Raw genomic sequence first — 26,652 nt, 5'->3', positions numbered from 1 at the left:
TGTGTAAAGATTTCCAGATTTCAATTAACAAGGAAAACCTATGTCTGAATCATTTTTTGTCCCTTGGAGTTTATTCGCTTGATTTTGTTATTTATTTATTTTTTCCATACAAACCTCAATGAATCTTAGCAATGCACATAGCTACCCAGCTAGAGACTTTTTGTGGCTTGTTTTGATCATTCAATTACATTTTGGTCAGTGAATTTGGAGTATAAGTAATGTATGCAACTTGCTCATTACTTCTCCAGAAAGGGAGCAGGAAGCTCTGCATTGCTCTTTCACAGTGTCTGTGGCCTAATGTCCCTGTGGTGCAGATAAACCAGCTGTAATGGAGAGGAGGGCGAACCCCTCAGTTATCATGAATGATTAAGGAAACTGGAGTGTCTGGACAATGAAATGGCAGAACTTCCTGGCTTACTATGCATCCCCACTATTGGGCAAATAAGTTTGTGAAATCTGTATTTTGGGGGTTTGCTTACTTTTATTGTTAAAAATGGTACTGCCCACGTGAATGGCCTTCACCCAGGTGATATGATTAATGACCTTTATGCTTGGGAAGGGGCTTGGTTATGCTAATGTGTGCGGGAGGAGGGCTTTTGCACTGAAAAGTTTTAAAAGGAGGAGCTAGGAGGCCATTTTGGGAGGGGACCATGTTGCAGGGAAGAGACCACGTTGTTGCAGAAGAGGCAGGCAGCCAAGATGGCTGGATGCTGAAGGGGAAGCCTGTTTGTGCAGAGAGAAGGAGAGGGGGACAGAGATTAATAAGGCCGGTGGGGCCTTTGATTCTAGGAAAACTCGGTTGTGTCAGTAGCTTTGTGAGCACTGAATGAGTGGGTTCTGGTGCCGGTGGTTTTGTTTTTACTCGCTTGCCGAGTGCAAGGCTAGGAATAACAGGTAACGGCCCACCAGTTCTTGGCTCCACAGTTTCATTACAATCTATCCGAATCAAATGTGCACCTGCATGTGCCAGGCAGCTGTGATGGTGGCCGCGACTACTGGCCCTACACCCACTTACTTCTGGACTATCATTTTGAGAGAGAATAAATTTATACTTTGTTAGAGATTTGTAATTTGGGGCTCTTGGTAGAGAAGCTTAGTTTTACCCAAACACAAAGTCTTTTTCTAGAGACCTAAAAATTTATAGTACCTTTTATTGCTTTAAGTTGGCCTGGTTCCGAGAATTATAAAATGTCCAAGGAGATAGAACATGGTCACAGCTGGATCAAAAGCTAGTATATCTTGGGAAGGTAAAAAAAAATTTTTTTTGAAAGCTAGTCTGGTTAAGTGGTAAACTATGTCATGGCACCAGATGGACTTACACCTTACAGACATTTATGCCCCGCATAGCAACATTTGGTCGACAGACCATATATATGATGGTGATATCCTAAGATTACAATGGAGCTAAAAAAAAAAAAAGTCTTATTGCCTCGAGATGTTGTAGCCACTGTCATAGCACAATGCATTGCAGCTGCTAACAGTATTCAGTACAGTAGCATGATGCACAAGTTTGTAGCCTAGGAGCAATAGGCTATCCCATCTAGCCTAGGTGTCTAGTGAGCTATACCATCTAAGTTTGTGTAAATGCACTCTATAATGTTCCCACAACAAAATCACCAGGCTATGCATTTCTCCAAATGTATCCTGTAGTTCAATAATGCATGGCTGTACTACTGATCTTGGGCTTTATTGAACCTGTTTCCTCATATGTAAAGTAATAAAAATAACACATTTCTTACAATATTATTGTAGGGATTCCAAGCAATAACACACACACACACACACACACACACACACACACACACACACACACACACATATATATATAAAGTATCTAGCAAAAAAAAAACTCTCAGCAATACTTGTCTCCCCCCCCAATTTTTCTACTTATTTTAGCCTTGTTTGTTTGGGGGATGTATAGAATATGATCTTGTAGTCAGACCATAAATTGTTGTATATTGAAGGAAGGTTTTTTCCCCCCCCTCTATTTTTTATACAGTGTTAATTAATTGGAATTTTTCTGTGGTTTTAAGGCTGAGGAAGAAAGGGTATGAGCTTGAAATAGACACTGGCCACTCACTCATCAGTTCCCTCTCTTCTCTGATGTTATGAATACCAAATTTGGAGGAATATGGAAAGGGATAAGGAACTGGCACTATGAATAATCACTCTTCTGAGGATTGGCATCACAGTTATCAAGAGCGATTTTAATGGAAGCTATTTCCAAAAGGTCCAAAAGCATATTAAAAATGATACAGACTCTAGAGCTCTGTTCATGGCACAATCTATCCCTTTCATGTTTATTGACCGGGTCTTCTCTATGGCTGTGTTGCCATGGGTACTCAGTATTGATCAGAGCTAATGGTAGTCCAGTTGACATCTCAACTCCCTGCCCTTTTGTTTTTAATTGAAGGAAACCTTTATAATCTAGTCACTTTTCATTTTCTCTTTGATTCAAGAATCCCTGGGGAAGGAAGGTCAGCCTTGAATCAATCTGAGGGAACGTGGTTAATCTAAAATGGGTCAGTGGCTTGACTAAGAAGAAAAAATAGGTAAATTACATTGCAGTGCACAAGTTTCAATGACATACACCAATATGATCCTTCTGTGTGAGGAAGAGCATGGAGCAGAGTTGGGTAACTGCACTCCGAGATCAAACCAAAATTAGTTCAAATCCTGGCTGTCTCATTTGCGAAGACTAAAAGTCTTCAAAAATCTCTAAAGCTCAATTTCTTTATAGGTGATTATACTATCTCTACATTGAAGATAAAATTACTTGGAGGGTCGCTGTAGCACAGATTAAATGACTCAGTGTAGGCACTTAAAGGATAGCTAACATCTTTTCAAGCCATTTCTAATTGAGGAACTATTCATTTTTATTATAATGTGAGAGTAGAGACAGAAAATGAAAATATAGGAGTGTGTGTGTGTGTGTGTGTGTGTGTGAGTGATATGTCAAAATGGTAAATGTCCTGAGGAGAAAAAATGAAGCAGGAAGAACAGAGGGCTAGGGCATAGATATGTTTTACTGCTGAAAGACCCACATGTGAATTAGAATCTGTAAAGTAAGAAAAATCTGGACTTTATATTATGCAATATAAATTAAGGCTTTAAAATGAAATGTACCCTGGTGGTTGTAAGGTAGATAGTATAGGTGAATATTGGGGTGAGAGGAGACTTGTTAGGAGCATGCAGAATTTTAGGGACCCTATTCTTTCCTGATGATGGCATTGAAGAGGCTGGAAATGTAGTGGTCTTAGTCAGAGCCATAGACCTGGAGAGCCAATTGATTTTCTTCTAACTCTAGTCAGTGGATATTAAGAAAAAGTCACCAAATTTCACTTACTGCTGTTCTACTTGCAATTAAGAAAAATTGGCCAGCATTTGTTTAAGGCACAGAACATTGGGTATTCTGTTACCTGCAGCTGGAAATGTTCCTAATTAAAACAGATATAGTAGGAAGAATAAACCAGCATTTACTGAGCATGTACCATGCGTCAAACATAAGGCTATTCCACATATACGTCATTGCTTTTGATTTTCACAATAATCCTATGAGGTAGATATTTTACCACTACTTTATAGTTGAGGAAAGTTAAAAACTGGCTCTAGTTTGTCAATAAGTGATAGGCTAGATTTAAATTTAGATATTTGTATCTAATAATAATAATATGTTTTCTTTGTGCCAAATTTTTTGCTAAATATTGAGTCAAAGGAGTAGTATGATAAACAAAACAGAGTTTAATTCTCAAGGAAATCTCTAGGCTGTGAGGAAGACAGACATAAGCATATTTTTTGTTGTTTTTTTAGTGAGAGAGAGAGAGAAAAAAAAAGAGAGAGATGGGACAAGGACAAATAAACAGGAAGGGAGAGAGATGAGAAGCATCAATTATTCATTGTGGCACCTTAGTTGTTCGTTGATTGCTTTCCCATATGCACCTTGACTGGGGGGCTCCAGCAGAGTGAGTGACCCCTTGCTCAAGCAAGCAAACATGGACTCAAGCCAGTGAACTTGGGCTTCAAGCTAGCGACCTTTGGGCTCAAACCAGTGACTATGGGGACATGTCTATGATCCCATGCTCAAGGTGGCATCCCTGCACTCAAGCTGGCAACCTCGGGGTTTTGTCCCTGAGTCTTTAGCATCCCAGGCTAATGCTCTGTCCATTGGGTCACCACCTGGTCAGGCACTCTTTTTGAAATGAAATATAGTTAATTTAAACATTTATGGAGCATGTATTGTGTTCTAACACCTGCGTAAGGCACTGAACTGATTCCTAGAGGTCTGAATCCTAGTCCATGACTGTTTTATCGCCTAATGGGAGAATTAAGCCTCCTAAAAGAATTGAGGTATCTTTTAAAGAGATAGATGCAAAGCATGATGGGACCATGGAGGAGGAGCTGCCTGGTGGAGAATAAGTAGGCAGAGAGAGCCATGTGAATAGGTCTTGAAGAATGAAAGGCCATAAAAGCTTAGAGCTGCTGTTCCAAGGTGCAAGCTGGGAAATGAAGTTGGAATGACAGCTGGATCCCAACAGCAAGGTCAGACAGATCAATTTAAATGGTTGGGGTTTTCTCCTGAATGCAAAATTTTTGAACCAGCTGGATGAAGGCACCAGATCTGGTTTTAGAAAGATGGCTTGGGCAGATGCAGAAAGAAGACACACATGACCCTGTTTGCCTCCATGCACTTTGAAACCCCTCCTTTATGTAATTCATAACATCGTCTTTAGATAACCAGTCAATTATTATTATTATTATTATACTCAATGACTGAAGTATCTCTCTCATAGGATGAAATAAATTGTGCCTGCTATTAAATATTGGTAAAATGGCATTACACACTTCAAGGTTCAACACTGTATTACCTCTGAAATCGTTTACTATGTCATTCCCTTTCTTCCAGGAAAAAGATCCAGTGAGTCATTTTCAGATGAATGAAGGGCTAATTAGACTGTTTAGGGAACAACAGACAAGCATCACTATTCCTTACGTACAAGCACTTCGTGCTCAGATTCTGCAGCTTCCTCTATTACAGTCTCGTTATTTCTTCTCCCAAATGTAAGAGTATAATGAGTGCATGATGTGTTTGGCTACAGCAATAAAATACAGTATGGTTAGGGTATTATTGCCTTCTGTCCTGAGAAAAGAAAATAAACAAAATAAAAACAAAAGCGAACTCATGCATCTGAAAATATCTCAGCTTCTCACGTCAGTTTCATACTCACTAGGTAATTTTCCCAGGCCCTGGCTCAGCTGAAATTTGCCACCATCCGTTACCTCCTTTTTATGAGCATCAGGATTGCTTTATTGTTGCAGCGCTTGGCAAAATACTTCTCTTTTTACAAGTAATCTAGATCCGTCAAGCTGTCTAGTTCTACTACATCAGTCACCACTTTGTAGTTTATCTGGTGACAGTGACTGCCAATAAAATAATGCTGTAAAATATTCCAGTGTGAGGAGGCTAATTCAGTGTAGGTTAATAAAGCTGCTGTGATTTATCTTGCCATGTAGCACGCTTCTTATGCCGGGGCCTCTTTGAGGTGGTTGTGTAAAATCACATTGAGGTTAGCTGGAATTTATGCTATAACGTAAGGGTTTATTTAATTTATATATTTACTTTCAGACCTATGTTTGAAATAAAGTATATAGGTTTCTCCCCAGGATGATGGAGTATATCCAGGGGTGAATTCTGAACAGGCTCGTGAACTTGGGTAATAAAACAGAGGCAAAGAGGCAAAAATGACAGCCCTGGGACCTGCTTTATTATGCCTTCTCTCTGAATCTATGCAAAGCAGAAGTGGTACCCAAACCCTTGTAGAGAGTATTTAAGCAGGTTTTTCGAGAGCTCTGCTCATGAGTATTTTAATGACCTCAGTTCAAGCCAAGAGCAATAACTGTCTCAGAAAGAGATTGTTAATTGAAAAGACCAGCGATTTCAGAGGGATTAATATCACTGTCAGACCTGGCTTGCTTTCTCTCCCTTTTAATTTAACCTTCTGCTTTAATTTACAAACAGCCAGGCAGATTGGAGCTTTAGAAGGCAGGAGCTGGAGTGGCACATAGAGTACATCTGGGGCACGGTGGACCAGGGTTGCAGTGCTAGTCTGAGCTCTGCCATTATTTTCCTCATCCGTCAACTGGGTATTCTAGAGTGGCTTTTATAAAATGTTACTGTGGCCTGACCAGGCAGTGGCGCAGTGGACAGAGCGTCGAACTGGGATGCCGAAGGACCCAGGTTCGAGACCCCGAGGTTGCCAGCTTGAGCGCAGGCTCATCTGGTTTGAGCAAAAGCTCACCAGCTTGGACCCAAGGTCACTGGCTCCAGCAAGGGGTTACTTGGTCTGCTGAAGGCCCACGGTCAAGGCACATATGAGAAAGCAATCAATGAAAACTAAGGTGTTGTGACGCGCAACGAAAAACTAATGATTGATGCTTCTCATCTCTCTCCGTTCCTGTCTGTCTGTCCCTGTCTATCCCTCTCTCTGACTCACTCTCTGTCTCTGTAAAAAATAAATAAATAAAATTAAAAAAAGAAAACAACGTTACTGTGAAGATTCTTTATCTAATCGATGATGGAGTGCTCTATAAAGCATGCATAAAATTAAAGCAAATAGGCAAAGATAAAAGAAATAGATATAAAAGAATGTTTTTAATAAAAAAATTGTAATATAGTATATTTTATTTCACAAACTTGGGGCACAAATCTGGTTGGATCACTTTTGTTGTTTTAGTTAATTACTTGAGCTCCCAAAGGCTCCATTAACAGATAAAGCCTATGGTTGAGACCCTCCTACCTCTCCCAATTCTTAAATGCTATTTAAAGCCTACTTGTGTATTCAGCCCACTGGAGTTGCGCAGGGTCTAGAGAATTAGAGAGTTGGAGCGGGTCTCCTGCTAGGGTTTCTGCTGCTGTAATGACAGGGGATCATTGTTGAAAATGCATCTTGCACAGCCCAGGGAATGGACAGCACTGCAACAATGCGTTACGCATGCAGATCCTTCTTTGAGCTGCAGTAGTGTCTGTACGTAGGCTGCTAAGGGTATACAGGTCCTTCCGATCAACATTCGTAGGCAGAGCCACTGTTTGCATGGGTACCATGAAAAGAACTCTGTCCAAATGAACTTTCACCTGCTGCTTGCACACTGTTCCTAGGCACTCAGTGTTATACCTGGGGCCAGAGAATCTATTCTACTGCTGACATCGCCTTTGGCTGCATGGAGCCCTTTTCTGGTGAGGACCATTGAAGAGGCACTAATGCCATTGACTCTGTGAATGCAATTTTGATCCCTTCCCCTACCAAAGTTTTCTCGGCCCCTTATGCAAATGTACCACTTACTTTTTAGCATTTTATCTGGCTGCCAAATTCATGGATCAGAGGATAAGCCTTTGCCAGGTGCAAGGGTCCTGTTCCTCTTTCCTCCTTTCTTACATTTGCTTAACCAGATACCGCTAGTCAAATGTTCTTAAATAAATCAAAGGTATACACTGAGAAGACTTTTCTGTAGATAAAAAAAAAAAAGTTTGAATTTAATTCAACAAAAGAAGTTTCTAAGTTATGCCTCATGAAACCCCTGCTACAGAAGTAATTTTTTTTTTGCTCTTTTTATTCTATTACAGTTTTCAAGTTACTCATAAGTATTCTATCTCTGCTTCAAGCTATGATTCCAAAACTACCTTTCTCTTTAGATTTCTTTAGAAAAAGTAGATTTCTCTCTTACCATCCACCCTTAAACTGAATGCTGGTCTGCCTATAAAATTGGGGGAAACAAGTTGTGCGTTAACGAATGTACACATACGGAGTTCAATGTACTATATCGGTTGTTTCTTGAGTTAGGAGTGTGCAGTCTATAATAGAGGGATTCTTCATCCCTTATCCGCTCCCTCCATCATGGGGTTGGATTTCAAACCCTGCCACATCCTGACCACGTTGCCTCGAGGAAAATACTTTGCTTAATACAGCTTATTTCTTCATCTATTTTTAGTCATCAAATATATATATATATTTTTTTCTTCTTTTTTTTATATAATTTTATTTTTTTAATGGGGTGACATCAATAAATCAGGATACATATATTCAAAGATAACAAGTCCAGGTTATCTTGTCGTTCAATTATGTTACATACCCACCACCCAAAGTCAGATTGTCCTCTGTCACCTTCTATCTTGTTTTCTTTGTGCCCCTCCTCACCCCCTATCCCTCTCCCATTCCCCACTACCCCCCGTAACCACCACACTCTTATCAATGTCTCTTAGTTTCACTATTATGTCCCACCTACGTATGGAATAATACAGTTCCTGTTTTTTTCTGATTTACTTATTTCACTTCGTATCATGTTATCAAGATCCCACCATTTTGCTGTAAATGTTCCGATGTCATCATTTCTTATGGCTGAGTAGTATTCCATAGTGTATATGTGCCACATCTTCTTTATCCAGTCATCTATTGATGGGCTTTTTGGTTGTTTCCATGTCCTGGCCACTGTGAACAATGCTGCAATAAACATGGGGCTGCATGTGTCTTTACGTATCAATGTTTCTGAGTTTTGGGGATATATACCCAGTAGAGGGATTGCTGGTTCATAAGGTAGTTCTATTTTCAGTTTTTTGAGGAACCACCATACTTTCTTCCATAATGGTTGTACTACTTTACATTCCCACCAACAGTGTATGAGGGTTCCTTTTTCTCCACAGCCTCTCCAACATTTGCTATTACCTGACTTGCTAATAACAGCTAATCGAACAGGTGTGAGGTGGTATCTCATTGCCGTTTTGATTTGCATTTCTCTAATAGCTAAAGAAGATGAGCATCTTTTCATATATCTGTTGGCCATTTGTATTTCTTCCTGAGAGAAGTGTCTATTCATATCCTCTTCCCATTTTTTTATTGGATTGTTTGTTTGTTTGTTGTTGAGTTTTATGAGTTCTTTGTATATTTTGGATATTAGGCCCTTATCTGAGCTGTTGTTTGAAAAAATCATTTCCCATTTAGTTGGCTTTCTGTTTATTTTGTTATCAGTTTCTCTTGCTGAGCAAAAACTTCTTAGTCTGATGTAGTCCCATTCATTAATTTTTACCTTCACTTCTCTTGCCATTGGAGTCAAATTCATAAAATGCTCTTTAAAACCCAGGTCCATGAGTTGAGTACCTATGTCTTCTTCTATGTACTTAATTGTTTCAGGTCTTATATTTAGATCTTTGATCCATTTTGAGTTAATTTTTGTACAGGGGGAGAGACTGTAGTCCAGTTTCATTCTTTTGCATGTGGCTTTCCAGTTTTCCCAGCACCATTTATTGAAGAGGCTTTCTTTTCTCCATTGTGTGTTGTTGGCCCCTTTATCAAAAATTATTTGACTATATATATGTGGTTTTATTTCTGGACTTTCTATTCTGTTCCATTGGTCTGCGTGTCTATTTTTCTGCCAATACCATGCTGTTTTGATTGTCGTGACCCTATAATAGAGTTTGAAGTCAGGTATGGTAATGCCCCCAGCTTCATTCTTTTTCTTTAGGATTGCTTTGGCTATTCGGGGTTTTTTATAGTTCCATATAAATCTGATGATTTTTTGCTCTATTTCTTTAAAAAATGTCATTGGAAGTTTGATGGGAATTGCATTAAATTTGTATATTGCTTTGGGTAATATAGCCATCTTGATTATATTTATTCTTCCTAGCCAAGAACAAGGTATATTCTTCCATCTCATTATATCTTTTTCGATTTCCCTTAACAATGGTTTATAGTTTTCATTATATAAGTCCTTTACATTCTTTGTTATGTTTATTCCTAAGTATTTTATTTTTTTTGTTGCAATCGTGAAGGGGATTATTCTTTTGAGTTCCTTCTCAGTTGTTTCATTGTTGGCATATAGAAAGGCTATTGACTTCTGTATGTTAATTTTGTATCCTGCGACCTTACTGTATTGGCTTATTGTTTCTAGTAGTCTTTTTGTGGATTCTTTGGGGTTTTCGATGTATAGGATCATATCATCTGCAAAAAGTGATACCTTTACTTCTTCTTTTCCGATATGGATGCCTTTTATTTCTTTGTCTTGTCTGATTGCTCTGGCTAGAACCTCTAGTACCACATTAAATAAGAGTGGAGAGAGTGGACAACCCTGTCTTGTTCCTGATTTAAGGGGGAAAGCCTTCAGTTTAGTGCCATTTAATATGATGTTAGCTGATGGTTTATCATATATGGCCTTTATCATGTTGAGATATTTTCCTTCTATACCCATTTTGTTGAGAGTCTTAAACATAAAATTGTGTTGTATTTTATCGAAAGCCTTTTCTGCATCTATTGATAAGATCATGTGGTTTTTGTTCTTTGTTTTGTTGATATGGTGTATTACATTAACCGTTTTACGCATGTTGAACCATCCTTGAGATTCTGGGATGAATCCCACTTGATCATGATGTATTATTTTTTTAATATGTTGTTGTATTCGATTTGCTAGTATTTTGTTTAGTATTTTAGCATCTGTATTCATTAGAGATATTGGTCTGTAGTTTTCTTTTTTTGTGCCATCCTTGCCTGGTTTTGGTATGAGGGTTATGTTGACCTCATAAAAAGTGTTTGGAAGTATTGCTTCTTCTTCATTTTTTTGGAAGACTTTGAGTAGAATAGGAACCAAGTCTTCTTTGAATGTTTGATAAAATTCGCTGATATAGCCGTCAGGGCCTGGACTTTTATTTTTGGGGAGGTTTAATGGTTTTTTCTATTTCTTCTCTACTGATAGGTCTGTTTAGGCTTTCTGCTTCTTCTTGACTCAGTCTAGGAAGGTTGTATTTTTCTAGGAATTTATCCATTTCTCCAAGGTTGTTGAATTTAGTGGCATAAAGTTTTTCATAGTATTCTACAATAATTCTTTGTATATCTACGGTGTCTGTGGTGATTTCTCCTCTTTCATTTTGGATTTTGTTTATATGAGTTCTTTCTCTTTTTTCCTTGGTAAGTCTTGCCAAGGGTTTGTCAATTTTGTTGATCTTTTCAAAGAACCAGCTCCTTGTTCTATTAATTTTTTCTATAGTTTTTCTGTTCTCTAATTCATTTATTTCTGCTCTGATTTTTATTATCTCCTTTCTTCGGCTGGTTTTGGGTTTTCTTTGTTCTTCTTTTTCTAGTTCCTTAAGGTGGGAAGTTAAGTGGTTCACTTGGGCTCTCTCTTGTTTGTTCATATATGCCTGAAGTGATATAAACTTTTGTCACTGCTTTTGCTGCATCCCATAGATTCTGATATGTCGTATTGTCATTTTCATTAGTCTGTATATATCTTTTGATCTCTGCACTTATTTCTTCTTTGACCCATTCATTTTTTAAAAGTATGTTGTTTAGTTTCCACATTTTTGTGGGATTTTTTTTCCTCTTTTTTGCAGTTGAATTCTAGTTTCAAGGCTTTATGATCAGAAAATATGCTTGGTACAACTTCAGTTTTTCTGAATTTGCTGATGTTGTTTTTGTGGCCCAACATATGGTCAATTCTTGAGAATGATCCATGTACACTGGAGAAAAATGTATACTCAGTCACTTTGGGATGAAATGTCCTGTAGATGTCTATCATATCCAGGTGCTCTAGTGTTTTGTTTAAGGCCACTATGTCTTTGTTGATTCTCTGTTTGGATGATCAATCTAGAGCCGTCAGCAGTGTATTGAGGTCTCCAAGTATGATTGTATTTTTGTCAGTTTTTGTTTTAAGGTCAATAAGTAGCTGTCTTATATATTTTGGTGCTCCTTGGTTTGGTGCCTATATATTAAGAATTGTTATGTCTTCTTGATTCAGTGTCCCCTTAGCCATTATAAAATGGCCATTTTTGTCTCTGAGTACTTTTCCTGTCTTGTAGTCAGCATTATCCGATATGAGTATTGCTACACCTGCTTTTTTTTGGATGTTATTTGCTTGGAGTATTGTTTTCCAGCCTTTCACTTTGAATTTGTGTTTATCCTTGTTACTTAGATGAGTTTCCTGTAGGCAGCATACAGTTGGATTTTCTTTTTTAATCCATTCTGCTACTCTGTGCCTTTTTATTGGTGAGTTTAATCCATTTACATTTAGTGTAATTATTGATACTTGTGAGTTCCCTATTGCCATTTTATATCTTGCTTTCTGTTAGTTTTGTGTCTTGTTTGATCCTTCTCTTTCGTTTTTCTATCTTTTGTTTTTATTTGGTTGTATTCCATACATCTTTCCTCTGTTGCCATCTTTTTTATCTCATGTGCTTCTGTGGTGGTTTTTTCAATGGTGGTTACCTTTGAGTAATGAAAAGGGTCCCTACCCTGTTCATTGTAGCGAACTATTTTGTGAGTACTTTTGCACTCCATAGTCCTTTGCTACTGTTAATTTCCATCTTCTCCTCCTCTTTCTTTTTGTTGTTGTCACAGCTTAAATTTGGTTTTATTGTGTTCTTCTTGGAGCTTTTACTTGTGGCTCTGTTTTTTTTTGTTCTTTGTATCTGATTGGAGAACCCCCTTTAGTAATTCCTGGAGTGGGGGTTTTCTGATGATAAATTCCCTCATCTTTTCTGTATCTGTGAATGTTTTTATTTCTCCTTCGTATTTGAAGGATAGCTTTGATGGGTATAGTATTCGTGGCTGAAAGTCCCTCTCTTTCAGGACTTTAAATATTGGGGTCCACTCTCTTCTAGCTTGTAGAGTTTCTGCTGAGAAATCTGATGATAATCTAATGGGCCTTCCTTTATATGTTGTATTCTTCTTTTCCCTGGCTGCCTTGAGAATTTTTTCTTTGCTGTTGGTTTGTGTCAATTTCATTATGATATGCCTTGGAGTAGGTTTGTTGGGGTTAAGAAAACTTGGAGTTCTGTTTGCTTCTTGAACTTGAGGCTTTAGTTCTTTCCACAGGCTTGGGAAGTTCTCATCTATTATTTGTTTGAGTATGTTCTCCATTCCATTTTCTCTCTCTTCTCCCTCTGATATACCTATTATTCTTATGTTATTCTTTTTGATGGAGTCAGATAATTCTTGTAGGGCTATCTCATTTTTTTTAATTTTTGAGTCTCTTTCTTCTTCTCTCTGTTGTGCCTCAAGTTGCTTGTCTTCTATTTCACTAATCCTCTCTTCTATCTGACCTGTTCTATTAGCTAAGCTTGTTACTTCGTTTTTCAGCTCGTGAATTGAGTTTTTCATCTCTGTTTGATTTGTTTTTATAGTTTCAATTTCCTTGGACATATATTTTTTGTGTTCATTGAGTTGTTTTCTGAGCTCCCTAAATTGCCTTTCTGTGTTTTCTTGTATATCTTGGAGGATTTGTAGGATTTCTATCTTGAATTCTCTGTCATTTAGCTCCAAGGTTTCCAATATATTAAATTTTTTCTCCATAGATTTTTCCTCATCTAGCTGTGTTACCTCTCTTTCTTTTGTATCCATGATATTTGATTTTCTCTTCCTTAATGGCATCTGAGGGTGGTTTTGTTGATAGTATTAATGAGATTTAATAAAGAATAAAAAGTTAAAAAAATAATAAAAAAATAAAAAATCAAAAAGAGTTGTTTTTTTAAAAAAAATTAATAATGAAATAAAGAAAAATAAAATAAAATAAAAATTAAAAAAAAGGAAATTATTTTCCCCCTCCTTTTTTTCCTCTCCTCTCCTCTCCCCTCTTTCTTGAGAAAATCTTTTGGTGGACTGTGAATTACAACAAACAATGCCTGTGATGGAGGTCCTGAATTGGGGAAAAGGAATAAAGGGGCAAAAAAAAAAAAAAAAAAAAAAAAAAAAAAAAAAAAAAAAGCATATGGACCCACAAAAAGCAAATAAGGAAAAAATTTGGGTCAAGAATAAAATGATTTGCTTTTAGGTGTTGGTTGTCTAAGAGTTATGATGAGAGGAATAAGAGGAAAACGGAAAAATGGGGGGACAAATTAAAAAATTACTATTGTATTTAGTGGAACAAGAACTAGATAATATGGAGAGCCAGGGATGGGAGCACTGCTAGTGAGTTAAAAAGGTGAAGTAAAAACCCCCCAAAATGCCACAAACATAGGTTTGAGTCCCAGATAAGATAATTTGTTTGTTATTGAGTTTGAATGAGAGGAGATGTAAAGGAGAAAGGAAGAAACTAATATAGAGGGAGAAAAGAAAGAGAGAGAGAGAAAAAAAGAGGGAACCACTAAAAGAAGAAAAAAGAAAGGAGAGAGAGAGAGAGAGAGAGTTAAGGGTTTTGGAGTGCAACCCTCATAGAGAGAAAGGAAGAGAAGAGAAAAGATAATGGGAGATGTAACACTTATGGGTAGTGTAGTTCAAGGAGAGGAGAGAGTAAGACTGGTAGAGAGTTAATTGGCCAAATTGGAGGAGGAAAAAAAAGTATCAAGAATGAAGATAAGAGAAACAAACGAACAAATATAATAAAATGGGATAGGTTATAAAGTCTGCAGATTATTCTTGATTTTGAGAGGTTATCTTCTTGCTTTTTCTTTTCTCTCCCTCTTCCTGGTCGGTGACTCTGTACCCCGGGTTCTGCCCCTTTGGCACGCTCAGGTAGAGGTTTGCAGTTGATAAGTCTCTATGGCAATGTCATGTATTGTGCTTTAGTCTCGTTGGCAGTCGAAGCTCATTAGCATTTATAGGCTCCGACAGTGAGAGAGTTCGTGTTCCTGGAGCCTTTCTCCTAGTCTTTCCTTCCTCAATTAGTAGCCTGATAAAGAGCTGGCAACTCCCCACTCTATTTCCACTCAGCACAGGGCTCTGGGTAAGGCTCAGTCAGTCAGAGCTGCTAGCATAATCAGGCGGGCTTTCCGCCCACTCAAAGACCTCTGGCTCTGCCACTCTGTCCGGTAACACAAGCAGGTGCCCACTTCCGGGGCACTTGGAGGAAACTCTCACTCACTGTCTGCAACCAGGATATCGGCCAGCAGTCTCACGCTCTGAGTGAAACCCCCAACCACAGGGAAAAGTTGCAGCGTTGGAATTGAGTCTCGCTCCGTCCCCGTGCGCGACTTTTGCAAGGCGCTGGGGCGGCCCGAGATTCCGCTTTGGCCCACACAAAGGCCCCTGACTCTGCCCCTCTGTGAGATAACACGGGCGCGCACTGCCGAGGCACTCGGAGGAATCGCTCACTCCTTATCTGCGCGCGCAAACCAGGATATGAGGCCGGCCGCGTTTCCCTCTGAGTGAAACACCCTCCAGTACGGAAAATCTCCACCGTTGGAATTAGTTCTCACTCCCTCCCGTGCGTTGCTTTCCCAGGGCGCTGGGGCTGCCCAGAGACTCTGCCCTCGGCCCACAGAAAGGCCTCTGACCCTGCCTCTCCATGGGGCAACACGGGCACCCACTCTCGGGGCCTAGGAAGAAATTCTCGCCCACTAACTGCGCACTTACCAGGAGACCGGGTAAAATGGCCGCTCCGCTTGTCTTTCTTTGTCTGGGTTTGGCGCGAGTGTTAGCTTGTATTGCCCGGGTTGCCACAGGATCAGATTTTCCTCGGCTTGGATCTCCGTGCCACAGCCTGGTTCGGCCGTTTGTGCTGCGGCGGCCTGGATCTATTCACCCCCTTTGCCCGCCTCAGTTTCTATATTCACAGTTACCAGAGAAAGCCGCCCTGTTTAGGTTAGTGAGGAAGGCAGAGCATATTTTACTCCCTATTTCCTTCGAGGTTTGGTTATATATTTAGCCAATTTTTCACTCAATCATACCTTTGGGTGTATTGCGAAGCATCTGGAAGCTCCAAGTATAGGTTTTTCTGTTTCTGGTTGAAGATCTTGTTGAGTTTTGGGGGAGATTTATCGGTATCGCTTCCTACCCCGCCATTACTCTGACGTCATCTCCAAATATATTTTTTGTTGTTGTTTCAAATATTTCTTAAATCTCTTCTTTTATCTCCATCCTTAGTTCCTCTGTAAAGGTTTGGATGTCAACACGTCTTGTCTGAATTACTACTGTGCTCTTCTAAGTGTATTTCTTCTCTCCGGTCTTGATCCTCTTAAGCCCATCCTTCGTACTGCAAGAACAGTCAGCTTACAGTTCTATCCTCTCTACGTCCTGTTTCTCTTTTCAGTGGGTCCCCATCATCCTCAGACAAAGCTTAGTTTCTCAACATGGCTTATTTTACTTACCAGCCCAGCCCTTTCTCCTACTCTGCTCTCTTCTTTTTTAAGGTTCCTCCTTGTTGGGCACCTGAAACATGTATAATTATGTCATCCAGTGTCACTGCAATAAATTTAATAAACACTATACCCTTTATCTAGTATAAATTATAATATGGGGTTGGGCCTCTTTTTGGAATTTCTATCTTTTAATCTGACTATTCTGGCACTAATATTGCAAAATAAATGAGTCAAGTTTCCTCTTGCTTTTAAAAATTTCTCCCAGATCCTATGTCCTTTCCTGTATCCTTTTTCTTTTTTTCCTTTTAGCTGATCTCTGTTTTTCTCTAGAATTCTCTTTTCCCTTTCCTTTGCTTTATTATCTCCTTCTTCCTGTTTAAGATTCAGTTCAGTTAACTGCCCCCCTTTCTTTACTTTTAAAATAAATAATTAGATTTTTTTTCTTTAAAAAACAACTAATGAGAAGAAAATGTGCTCAGTTGGGAAATAAAAGCCTCTGTCTTCAGGTCAAGGTTGTGGCTCAGATTCACCCGGTTGGAGCAGGGTCCTGTTTCTTCCAACACAAACAAATACATTTATTCACTCACTTGACAACTAGTTATTGAGCACTAATTACCATGTGCCAGGCAGTCTTACGGACACCAGAAACACAAAGGATGTCCCAGTCGAACTGGGGAGGTGGGTGCTATCTAGGGGCAGGTGCCAGCCCTCAGGCACGGCTTTACTGAGGGGCTTTGGAGGTAGAATTCTGTGATACTATGAGTGTGCAAGGCAAACAGATTCCCATAGTGTTGTTGGCCTATTATCTATCATGGTATTGCTTTATTGTCTTATCATTATCTATGTTACTCTGGCAGTAGAGAATGAATAATTTGAGGGTACAAAATCTCTTTTTCAACTTTTCTCTTCAGGGGTTATAGCACAGAGTTGAAGCTCAGTAATGACCTGTTAAGGGAATGAATCTGCAATATGGAAGTCAAAACATCTACCTCAAAGGTTCATTGTGAAACTTAAAATCATATATGTTGAAGCGAAGGTTCACCTTTATCACATAGTAGGCATACAGTACATCCTTTATTTTCTTCCATGTAAACTGACATATACGAGGCACATAAAGTTCATGAAGGAAAGTCTGAGAGTGAAACTCTACTTGCTATCTATATTTCTTTTAAACTCTGGTGGGCATTTTGACTAGTATTTCTCAAACTTACCTACTGAAAGATTTTTAAAAAAGTCATTGTCCATAATGACATAACTGGATGGCTGTCATATGAAAAGATAGTAGGCCCTGGCCGGTTGGCTCAGTGGTAGAGCACTGGCCCAGCGTGTGAATGTCCTGGGTTCAATTCCCAGTCAGGGCACACAGGAGAAGCGACCATCGGCTTCTCTACCCCTGCCCCTCCCTTCTCTCTCTCTTCTCTTGCAGCCATGGCTTGGTTGGAGCAAATTAGCCCCGGGCACTGAGGATGGCTCCATGGCCTTGCCTCAGGTGCTAAAATAGCTCAGTTGCCTAGCAATGAAGCAAGGCCCCAGATGGACAGAGCATTGCCCCATAGGGGGCTTGCTGCGTGGACCCCAGTTGAGGCATATGTGCCTCCCCACTTTTCACTTAAGAAAAATAAAGAAAAATTAAAATAAATGAAAATATAGTAAACCCCTATATTGATGGCCTTTGGATGCTATCTCTCTCTTATAACTGATCTTACTATCAATTCTGTGCTCTACAGAGTGACTCTGTTCTGACAGGAAAGATAGAGCATGTCTCAGGCAGGACTATGTGGCTCTTAGGGTTCTTCTGTGGAGCCCAAGGTGGGATGAGTCTGAGGTAGCTCAAATTAGTCACGGGCAAACATTGGGAACTTAGGATCGTGAAAGCGCTTGTTTATCTGAGTTGTGTTTATAGTATCTCCCTCTCTTATTTCAAGTTTTTGTTTTTGTTTTTTTTTCATTTCAAGATACAGAAATGAATGGTGCCCTTCTGTTTCAGAGTGTGAATTCTGCCACTTACTAGCTGTATAACTTTGGTAAGATCTTTACCTTCCATAAGCTTCAATTTCTCATCTATAGAAATTGGATAACTATGCCTAACTTATCTACTGTACAGTTATTGTAAAATTAGGCATATTAAAGCCCTTTTTTAAACCACAAGGCACAATGAACAGGTAAGGGGATACTATTAAGTTATTCCTTTCAAGAAAAATCCTTCCTCTCACAGTATTTTATGACTTTTAGAATATGAATTAGACCATGGACTATCCTTCATGAATTCTGTAAGCTGGCATATAAAGCATGATAATAAATAATCACAAAAAAACATTGTCTCAGTAGGTGAATTTGGCTCTACAAGTGTCTTTTGTGCCATCAAGCATTGCCTTTTATCTAAGTGTCTCACAGCATTTGCAAACAGATTAAGTGTGACACGTAGCAAAAATTATTCTGTCCCCATCACTCTAATATCACCACTTTTCTAAAGAAACAGTTGTTTAAAACCCCAGGTTCCCATTGATTGGAAGAGAAGAGGAGAAGTATTTCTACCTCCACAAGAATTATTGCAGAAGGCAGCTAGGAACCAGCTTATACCAGAGTCAATCTTTCAACAAGAATTATGTTCCTCGTGGCACAAAAACTTACCGAAGCACATGACTTGGGTGTCTGTAACGTTTAGATATATCTCTATTTCCTAACAGTAAAAAGGTTGGTGTGGGAGCACAGCCAAGAGAAGGGCTGAAGGACAGCTAGGACCTATAGCAGCAAGATGACTTTCACGTGCCTGGAGTTCTGAGCCACTGACCCTAATGCCACTGTGTGCCCGAGGTGACAGCCCATAGGTTGGTAGCATCGTAGTTGCACTGAGTGTACTGGCATCAATGATCAGAGTTGGAAGCCCTCACATATCTCAGACTTATTTCTAAAATCCTTTCCATTTAAATATTGTCCCAACTTCCTGCCATTTCTTCCAGGTAAAAGTCTCCCCCAAAAAACATTTGAAGTTTAATTTTTTTTTTTCTGGGTAAGGAAAAAGCAGGAAGTGAGGGAAAGGAGAAGGTAATATCTCTGATAAACAATTTCCCATCTTTCCAGTACTTGTGCCTCTATTTTCTCCTCAGTAATGGTATTTGCCTCTGGTCCAGGGAAAAGATAGTTAAAAGCAGTGAGTCCTAAATACGAGTGTGTCCTAGAATGATGCAAAGGGCTTTAAAAATAGAGATGGCCAGATTGGTTGGGGCCAGCCCCAGAGTTTCTGATCTGCAGCCTCAGAATATGCTTTTTAAACAAATCCCCAGGGGATGGTGATGCTATTGGTCCTACTGCCATCTTTTAGAACCACTGGCTTAGGATCCACTGGGCAAACCATAGGCTTTTCTTGGGGGGAATATTCAGTGTCAATATGAGTGGTCTGATCATGGCATTTCTCAGTAATAGAGAAAACTTTGGGGGAGTGAATAGTAACCCTTTAGTTAATTGGAGTCTAAAGATAGAAAATTCTTAGGAAAATGAGAAGCAATTGATAGAGCTCTTCAATTCATACTTCAAGAGGTTGCTTGCTCTGTCCTTATCAGTTTTTATCTCAGCACTGGCACTTTCTTGTTGAAACTTCCAATCAAGGACCCCACAGAGATTTTCGGACTTAAATTTGCTAAAAACACAGACCATGTCTTAGCGGATTTTATTTTTCCTTATAGGATCAGCACTGCAATCGTAAAACCTACTTTTAGAAAAAACAGAAACCCACCGCTACCGAGATCTTTCCCGTGATTGTAGGCACCGGAAAATGGAAAGAAACGGAGACGCCAGTTAGTTCAAAGAGTCTCACATATTTTTAAGAGAAAGCCATTATTTAGATAACATCTTGCTCAAAACCTCAATATCAAAAACAGGTAAATATACAACTGTTTTGGTTAAAGTACCAGGTAGAACTGCAAACCATTTCAACGTATTTTTATATGCCCGATGCCGGACAACTTCTGCAGTTTTCAGGTAAGACATCTAACCCTCAGAGTGACTGAGGGCTTGCTGTTCTGGAGACAGTGACAAGCCTAAGATCCAAGCCTAAGGCCCTGAAACCAAGGGATCTTTGAACAATGCCCAGGTACATCTGTGGATTACACATGGAAATAAGTAACTCTTGTAATAACTCCCTAAGTGACTGCAACATCATCCTTCCACAGAATTGTCTCTAAAGGAGTCTAAGCTCAAGGGAACACGGCCCAGGGAAGTCTAGCTGCAATGCCTACAGGAACAATTTTTTTTTTTTTAACAGCAGTAAGTATATAAATAATACATTCCTACATAATTTGAAGCTATTGGTTTCTATGTTTTCAAGTAGGGGAAGAGATGAAACTGAATAAAATGCTTAAATCTCCTAAGAAGCAAAATATCTATTTTTTTTTTAATTTTTAGTGAGAGGAGGGGAGGCAGAGACAGACTTGAATGCGCCCTGACCAGGATCCATGCCCACTAGGGGGCGATTTTCTGCCTATCTGAAGCATTGCTCTATTGTAACCGAAGCCATTTTAGCGTCTGAGGTGGAGGCCATGGAACCAACCTCAGCACCCAGGGTCTGTGTGCTCCGATGGGGAATCGAACCCAGGTATCCACATGCCCAGCTAATGATCTACCACTGAGCCAACCGGCCAAGGCCCAAAATATCTAATTTTCAATAAGGAAAAATTATAACATAGCCCTTAGAGAAAATTTGGAGGAGGGCAAGCATGCATACTCTATTGGTTCAAGTTCAGAATGCTGGACTTCTGAATTGGCTGACAGTTTTGATAAACCCATGAAAAGACAACATATACTACCATATTAAAGGGGAAGAAATTGTGCTTTAGTCAGGACACAACTTTGAAAATATTAGAACCAGAAACAGAAAATAATGTTAACATGAACATGCATGCAGGAGAAGGAAATTATTTGCTCTGTGTGTTAGAGTTCCAGGGATATATCTGATTTACTCAGATTATCATTGCCACTAGAGACACTTGGAAATCACCATCATAATTCATATTTACTCAGTAAAGCAGGAAGTTGAGAGGTTACAAATACAATGATGAAAATTTACCAAACCTTTAGGGGTTTGTTATCTTGAGCCTGGCTTTTGAATACATGCATACTATTTGAAAGATATTAACCTATTTTCAGGATGAGAGATTTTTCATGTTTGCTTTTATTATCGCCATTGACTATTAGTTTAATAGAATTTCTGTTTATGATCTTCAAAAGCCTCTTGCTATAAATGACTTCTCTCTTAACCCATTCCAGATAACACTTCCTTAGCAGCAGTCATTTTCAAACAGTTTTGGGATTTATGGGTATTTTGAGGATGTTTCTTAACAGTGACTTTGTTTAAATTCGTTTTGCCAAAATGATCTTTCCATTCTGCAGAAAAAACTCCTAACCCTTCTGTGTCTAGAGGCTTTGAGAGTGACTCTTCTGAAATCACTTCTTAATCACGCCTTTCAGCATTTGCGTATTTTGCGTTATTTATCTGGAACAGGGGTCCCCAAACTACAGCCCACAGGCCGCATGCGGCCCCCTGAGGCCATTTATCTGGCCCCCGCCACACTTCTGGAAGGGGCACCTCTTTCACTGGTGGTCAGTGAGCACTGTATTTGGCGGCGCCACAAAGAGCTGCGTCGTTCACGTACAGTACTACTTCTGGTGACCTGGGACGCACGTGTCATGGCTCCGGAAGCACGTCATATCACTTGTTATGGCTAGCAGTGACAAATATGGAACTGGATATTGACCATCTCATTAGCCAAAAGCAGGACCATAGTTCCCATTGAAATACTGGTCAGTTTGTTGATTTAAATTTACTTGTTCTTTATTTTAAATATTGTATTTGTTCCCGTTTTGTTTTTTTTACTTTAAAATAAGATATGCATAGGGATTTGTTCATAGTTTCATTTTTTTTTATAGTCCAGCCCTCCAACGGTCTGAGGAACAGTGAGCTGTACCCCTGTGTAAAAAGTTTGAGGACCCCTGATCTGGAATGTTCAGACCCTCCTGTTTGCTGGCAAAGCTCTGCCCAAACTTTCAAAACTCAACTAAAACATCACCTCCTTTGTGAGACTTTCTGTAGGGATGGTGCCCACTTTTGGGGATTGCTCTGATGTCTACCTATTAAAGCAGCACCTACAAATGCCAGGATGCAAGTTTTCCGGAAAGTTGAAATTGGGACATAATCTCTATTGCGATACCAAACTAGAAACGGCATAAAACCAGGGCAGTGATAGCCATGCTTGCTCAAGTGCATTTGCTTTAGGAAAAGTGACCAACAGAGAAAAAGAAGCAGAAGGCAGAAACTCTAGGTGAGACCAAGAGAAAGAGTCAATAGAGATTAGCTTCCTTAATTCTTGGTCACCTTTCAGAACACAATCCAATATTTTTGGAGTAGCTGCACTTTTGTTCTGGGTTTTATAAAATGTGCTCCTAGTCATCCAATAAAATGTTTTGTTCAAATTAAGTGATTTTGGTCTTGAAAGCAAATAGTCTCTCATTATTTAATATATATACAACCTAGTAGAGAAAGTGCTTCTGCAACTCTGCTATCTTAATAATCTGCTTTTTTTTATAGCTATAATGTGCTATAATTTTTACTTGTATTTTCTGCCATTAATCAATGGTACCCTAAATAATCAGAGCTCGCTAGTTATTCTTCTTATACTGTCAGCATGTATTAGAGCACCATACCTTTAGTATAGGGGTCGGGAAACTTTTTGGCTGAGAGAGCCATGAACGCCCCATAATTTAAAATGTAATACCGTAAGAGACATACAACAACCTGTGTACATTAAGCATTATCCAGTAAAAATTTGGTGTTGTCCCAGAGGACAGCTGTGATTGGCTCCAGCCACCTGCAACCATGAACATGAGCGGTAGGAAATGAATGGATTGTAATACATGAGAATGTTTTATATTTTTAACGTTATTAGTTTTTAAATTAAAGATTTGTCTGAGAGCCAGATACAGCCATCAGAAGAGCCACATCTGGCTCATGAGCCATAGGTTCCCAACCCCTGCTTTAGTAGGTATTCAATCAATGTGTATAATGAATAAATATATATATGCACTGTTCAATCTACAATGTTTTATTTTTAAAGAATAATAATAATAGAGGTCTATAATTAATTATGACTGTATTACCTCAGAAAAGTGGCAGAAGGCTTTTGAAAATACTCTTTTCCCCTGAATTTTCTCAAGTTTTGAGTGGTTATATAGTTGCTCAAAGGAATTCTTGTTGCTTCTCTGTTGGTTTTATAGTTCCTGTGAATGAGCCTTAGTCACTTATCTCCTGAACTCCCTGATACCAACCCATTTATCTTTACAACCTTCTTTTTAAAAGCATCATGCAGAAATATTTGTGGTAAAGAGCCTAGAAATAACAAAGGAGATGATAAATTAGTATGAACATCTCCTTCTGCACCCCATTTGAAAACATAGTTCATAAGAAGCATTTGGAAGTTTTTCTGAAGGATGCAATGTTTGTGTGAGCTTTACTCCCTTAGGTGGGTTTACTGGGACATTTCCTGAGTCTTATGGTAGTTAGCAGGCCATTGGCCAATACAAATCTGGTTTTTATCAGCTAAAACCCTGATGCTCCCATCCTCCCCCTTCTTTCTTGTTCCTCTGGTTTCTCCTTTACTTATTATTATAGTATAATATGTACATATTAATTTGTATATATAAGTGTAGAGATCAGTGGCTTTTTACAGACTGAATGCACTGGTATGACCAGCATCCAAAGAGCCCTCCTTGCTGACTTTTTGTCACTATTACCCTACCCCCAAGGGTAGCCTTCGTTTTTCTAACAACATAGAAAAACGAAGAATTTTTTTACTTCAAGCAATTCTTACTATTGCTTAATTTGGTACTTTATATAGGTAGAATTACACAGCATGAATTCTTTCATGTCTGGCTTTTTTGCTCAATGTTGTGAGATTTAGCCAGTTTATACCAGTTCTGCAGAACTGATACCTAATTTTCTGTTGAGTCTGGTGAACCAGTTGTTAAAATGGCATTTGTAATCAGGGTTCTCTCTATGGTGGGTGCCGGGGCAGCTGCCCAATGTGGAAATCACAAATTTACATTCCTTACTCTTTTTTTAATGTTAATCTGTGCAACAGCGTATTCTAAGTTGCTGGTAGTAATGTTCCTTCCACGCATATGTGAAAAAATTGGAAATGAGGATACCAGTAAAGAAGCAACATGGAAATACCTTAAATAACAGTTTTATTGTTTTTTGTGTAGTATTATTCAGGGGTAGTCAACCTTTTTATACCTACCGTCCACTTTTGTATCTCTGTTAGTAGTAAAATTTTCTAACCGCCCACCGGTTCCACAGTAATGGTGATTTATAAAGTAGGGAAGTAACTTTACTTTATAAAATTTATAAAGCAGAGTTACAGCAAGTTAAAGCATATAATAAGAATTATTTACCAAGTACTTTATGTCAGATTTTCGCTGTTTGGCAGAATAAATCTTTATAAAACAACTTACTATAGTTAAATCTATCTTTTTATTTATTCTTTGGTTGCTCTGCTATCGCCCACCATGAAAGCTGGAACGCCCCCTAGTGGGCGGTAGGGACCAGGTTGACTATCATTGGGTATTATTTAATATTTTTTATTAATATTTTAGGACTCTTTCTTATGACAATCTAGTTTTGTATACCTCTTTTCTTGTTCTTATTTAAATATTAAATGCATGAAATAATAAACTACCTTTCAGTATATCAATTTTTTTTATACTTAAAATGGTCATTTGGGCAGAGAACCAGTTGTTATATTATTTGAATCTCACCACTGGGTTCATCCATGATGTTATGGAACTGTGTTTATATTACTCCTTATCTGGATATACCATACATGGTTTTTCTGCCAGCGATGAACATCACGGGGCACTTGTGAATAACACTGATATAAACAATTCTAGTGCATGTTTTTTATTTAGCTGAAGTTTCCCCAAAGTCCCAAACATGTTAAGTCAGCTTAATAACAACTGTAAAGAAGACCCCTCAGTGGATAGTTTTCTAGAATCTTCTGAGTCAGATTTTTTGCTTAAGGAAACCTTATATCTGATATCTATCTCAGTCAGGGAAAAATTGTGTTCTGACCTCAGACTCTAATAGGCCACTGGAGGATTCTGCTACTTGAATATCACCCTGGCAGTTGATGTCCAAACTGATAAGGGACAAAGAAAGTACTTCTTGAAAAGCCATATTATCTGCAGTTGAAAAACCAGAATTTGACAGCTTGGGAGAAATGGGACTTTAGATACAGGGATGATCTGTAACTATTCTTTTTATTGTAGAAGAGAAGGTTGAGCTCTGCCCTACTCTCTATCATTATCTTTATCCAACTCCTTATGCATTAAGTAGGCTTCTGTGCTCTGGCCATATAGCTCTGTTGGTTGGAGCATAGGCCTGAAGCACAAAAAAGTTGCCAGTTCTATCCCCAGACAGGGCACATACAGGAACAGATCAGTATTTCTGTCTCTCCCTTCCTCTCTGGCTAAAATCAATAAATAAAAAAATGAAAAATGAAGTGGGCTTCTGCAAAAACAAAGAACAACTTTTTTTTTTTTTTCTGAAGCTGGAAACGGGGAGAGACAGTCAGACAGACTCCCGCGTGAGCCCGACCGGGATCCACCCAGCACGCCCACCAGGGGGCGATGCTTTGCCCCTCCGGGGCGTCGCTCTGTTGTGACCAGAGCCACTCTAGCGCCTGGGGCAGAGGCCAAGGAGCCATCCCCAGCGCCCGGGCCATCTTTGCTCCAATGGAGCCTCAGCAGCGGGAGGGGAAGAGAGAGAGAGGAAGGAGAGGGGGAGGGGTGGAGAAGCAGATGGGCACTTCTCCTGTGTGCCCTGGCCGGGAATCGAACCCGGGACTTCTGCACGCCAGGCCGACACTCTACCACTGAGCCAACCGGCCAGGGCTAAATAACAACTTTTTGATGATATCACATTTTACTTATGAGTCCCTCAATCCGCCCCTAACTGGATAGGATTTTAAACTCTTAGAATTAGCTTATGGGGAGAGGGTAAATAAAAACAAAAAAAAAAAAGAAAAAGGAAAACAAGCATGAATATAACATTTGAAGGTAGATACCTGTGATATCATTCAAAATGAGGTATTATAGGAGATAGTGCTGGGGTTAGTTTCTTCTAGTAGAATCTTCTGGGCAATGTGGTTAAGCTGTAGATTCTGGGTTTAATCCTGTGTGATGGGAGTTATATCCTTTAGGGCCTCCATGTTTCCAGAACTGTCTTCTTGCTGACACTGGGTCCTCAACTTCACCCAGTTTGGGCTGTTCCAACATTATCAAGTAGAAGTATAATATGAGTCACAAATATATTTAAGTTTATACTTGCTAGTGGCCACATTATATAAAAAGAAACAAGTAAAATTAATTTTAATAATATATTTTGTATAACCCCAAATCCAAAATATTGTTACTTTAATAGAAAATCAATGTAATATTAACAATGAGATCATTTAAGTTCTTGTATTTGTCACAAGTGTTTGAAATTTGGGGTGTATTTTATACTGAAAGAATATTTCAGCTCAGACTAATTATATTTCAAGTGTTAAATACAT

This window comes from Saccopteryx bilineata, chromosome 10, assembly GCF_036850765.1.
Source record: "Saccopteryx bilineata isolate mSacBil1 chromosome 10, mSacBil1_pri_phased_curated, whole genome shotgun sequence".
NCBI classification, from domain to species: domain Eukaryota; kingdom Metazoa; phylum Chordata; class Mammalia; order Chiroptera; family Emballonuridae; genus Saccopteryx; species Saccopteryx bilineata.
This window is presented reverse-complemented; position numbering follows the sequence as displayed.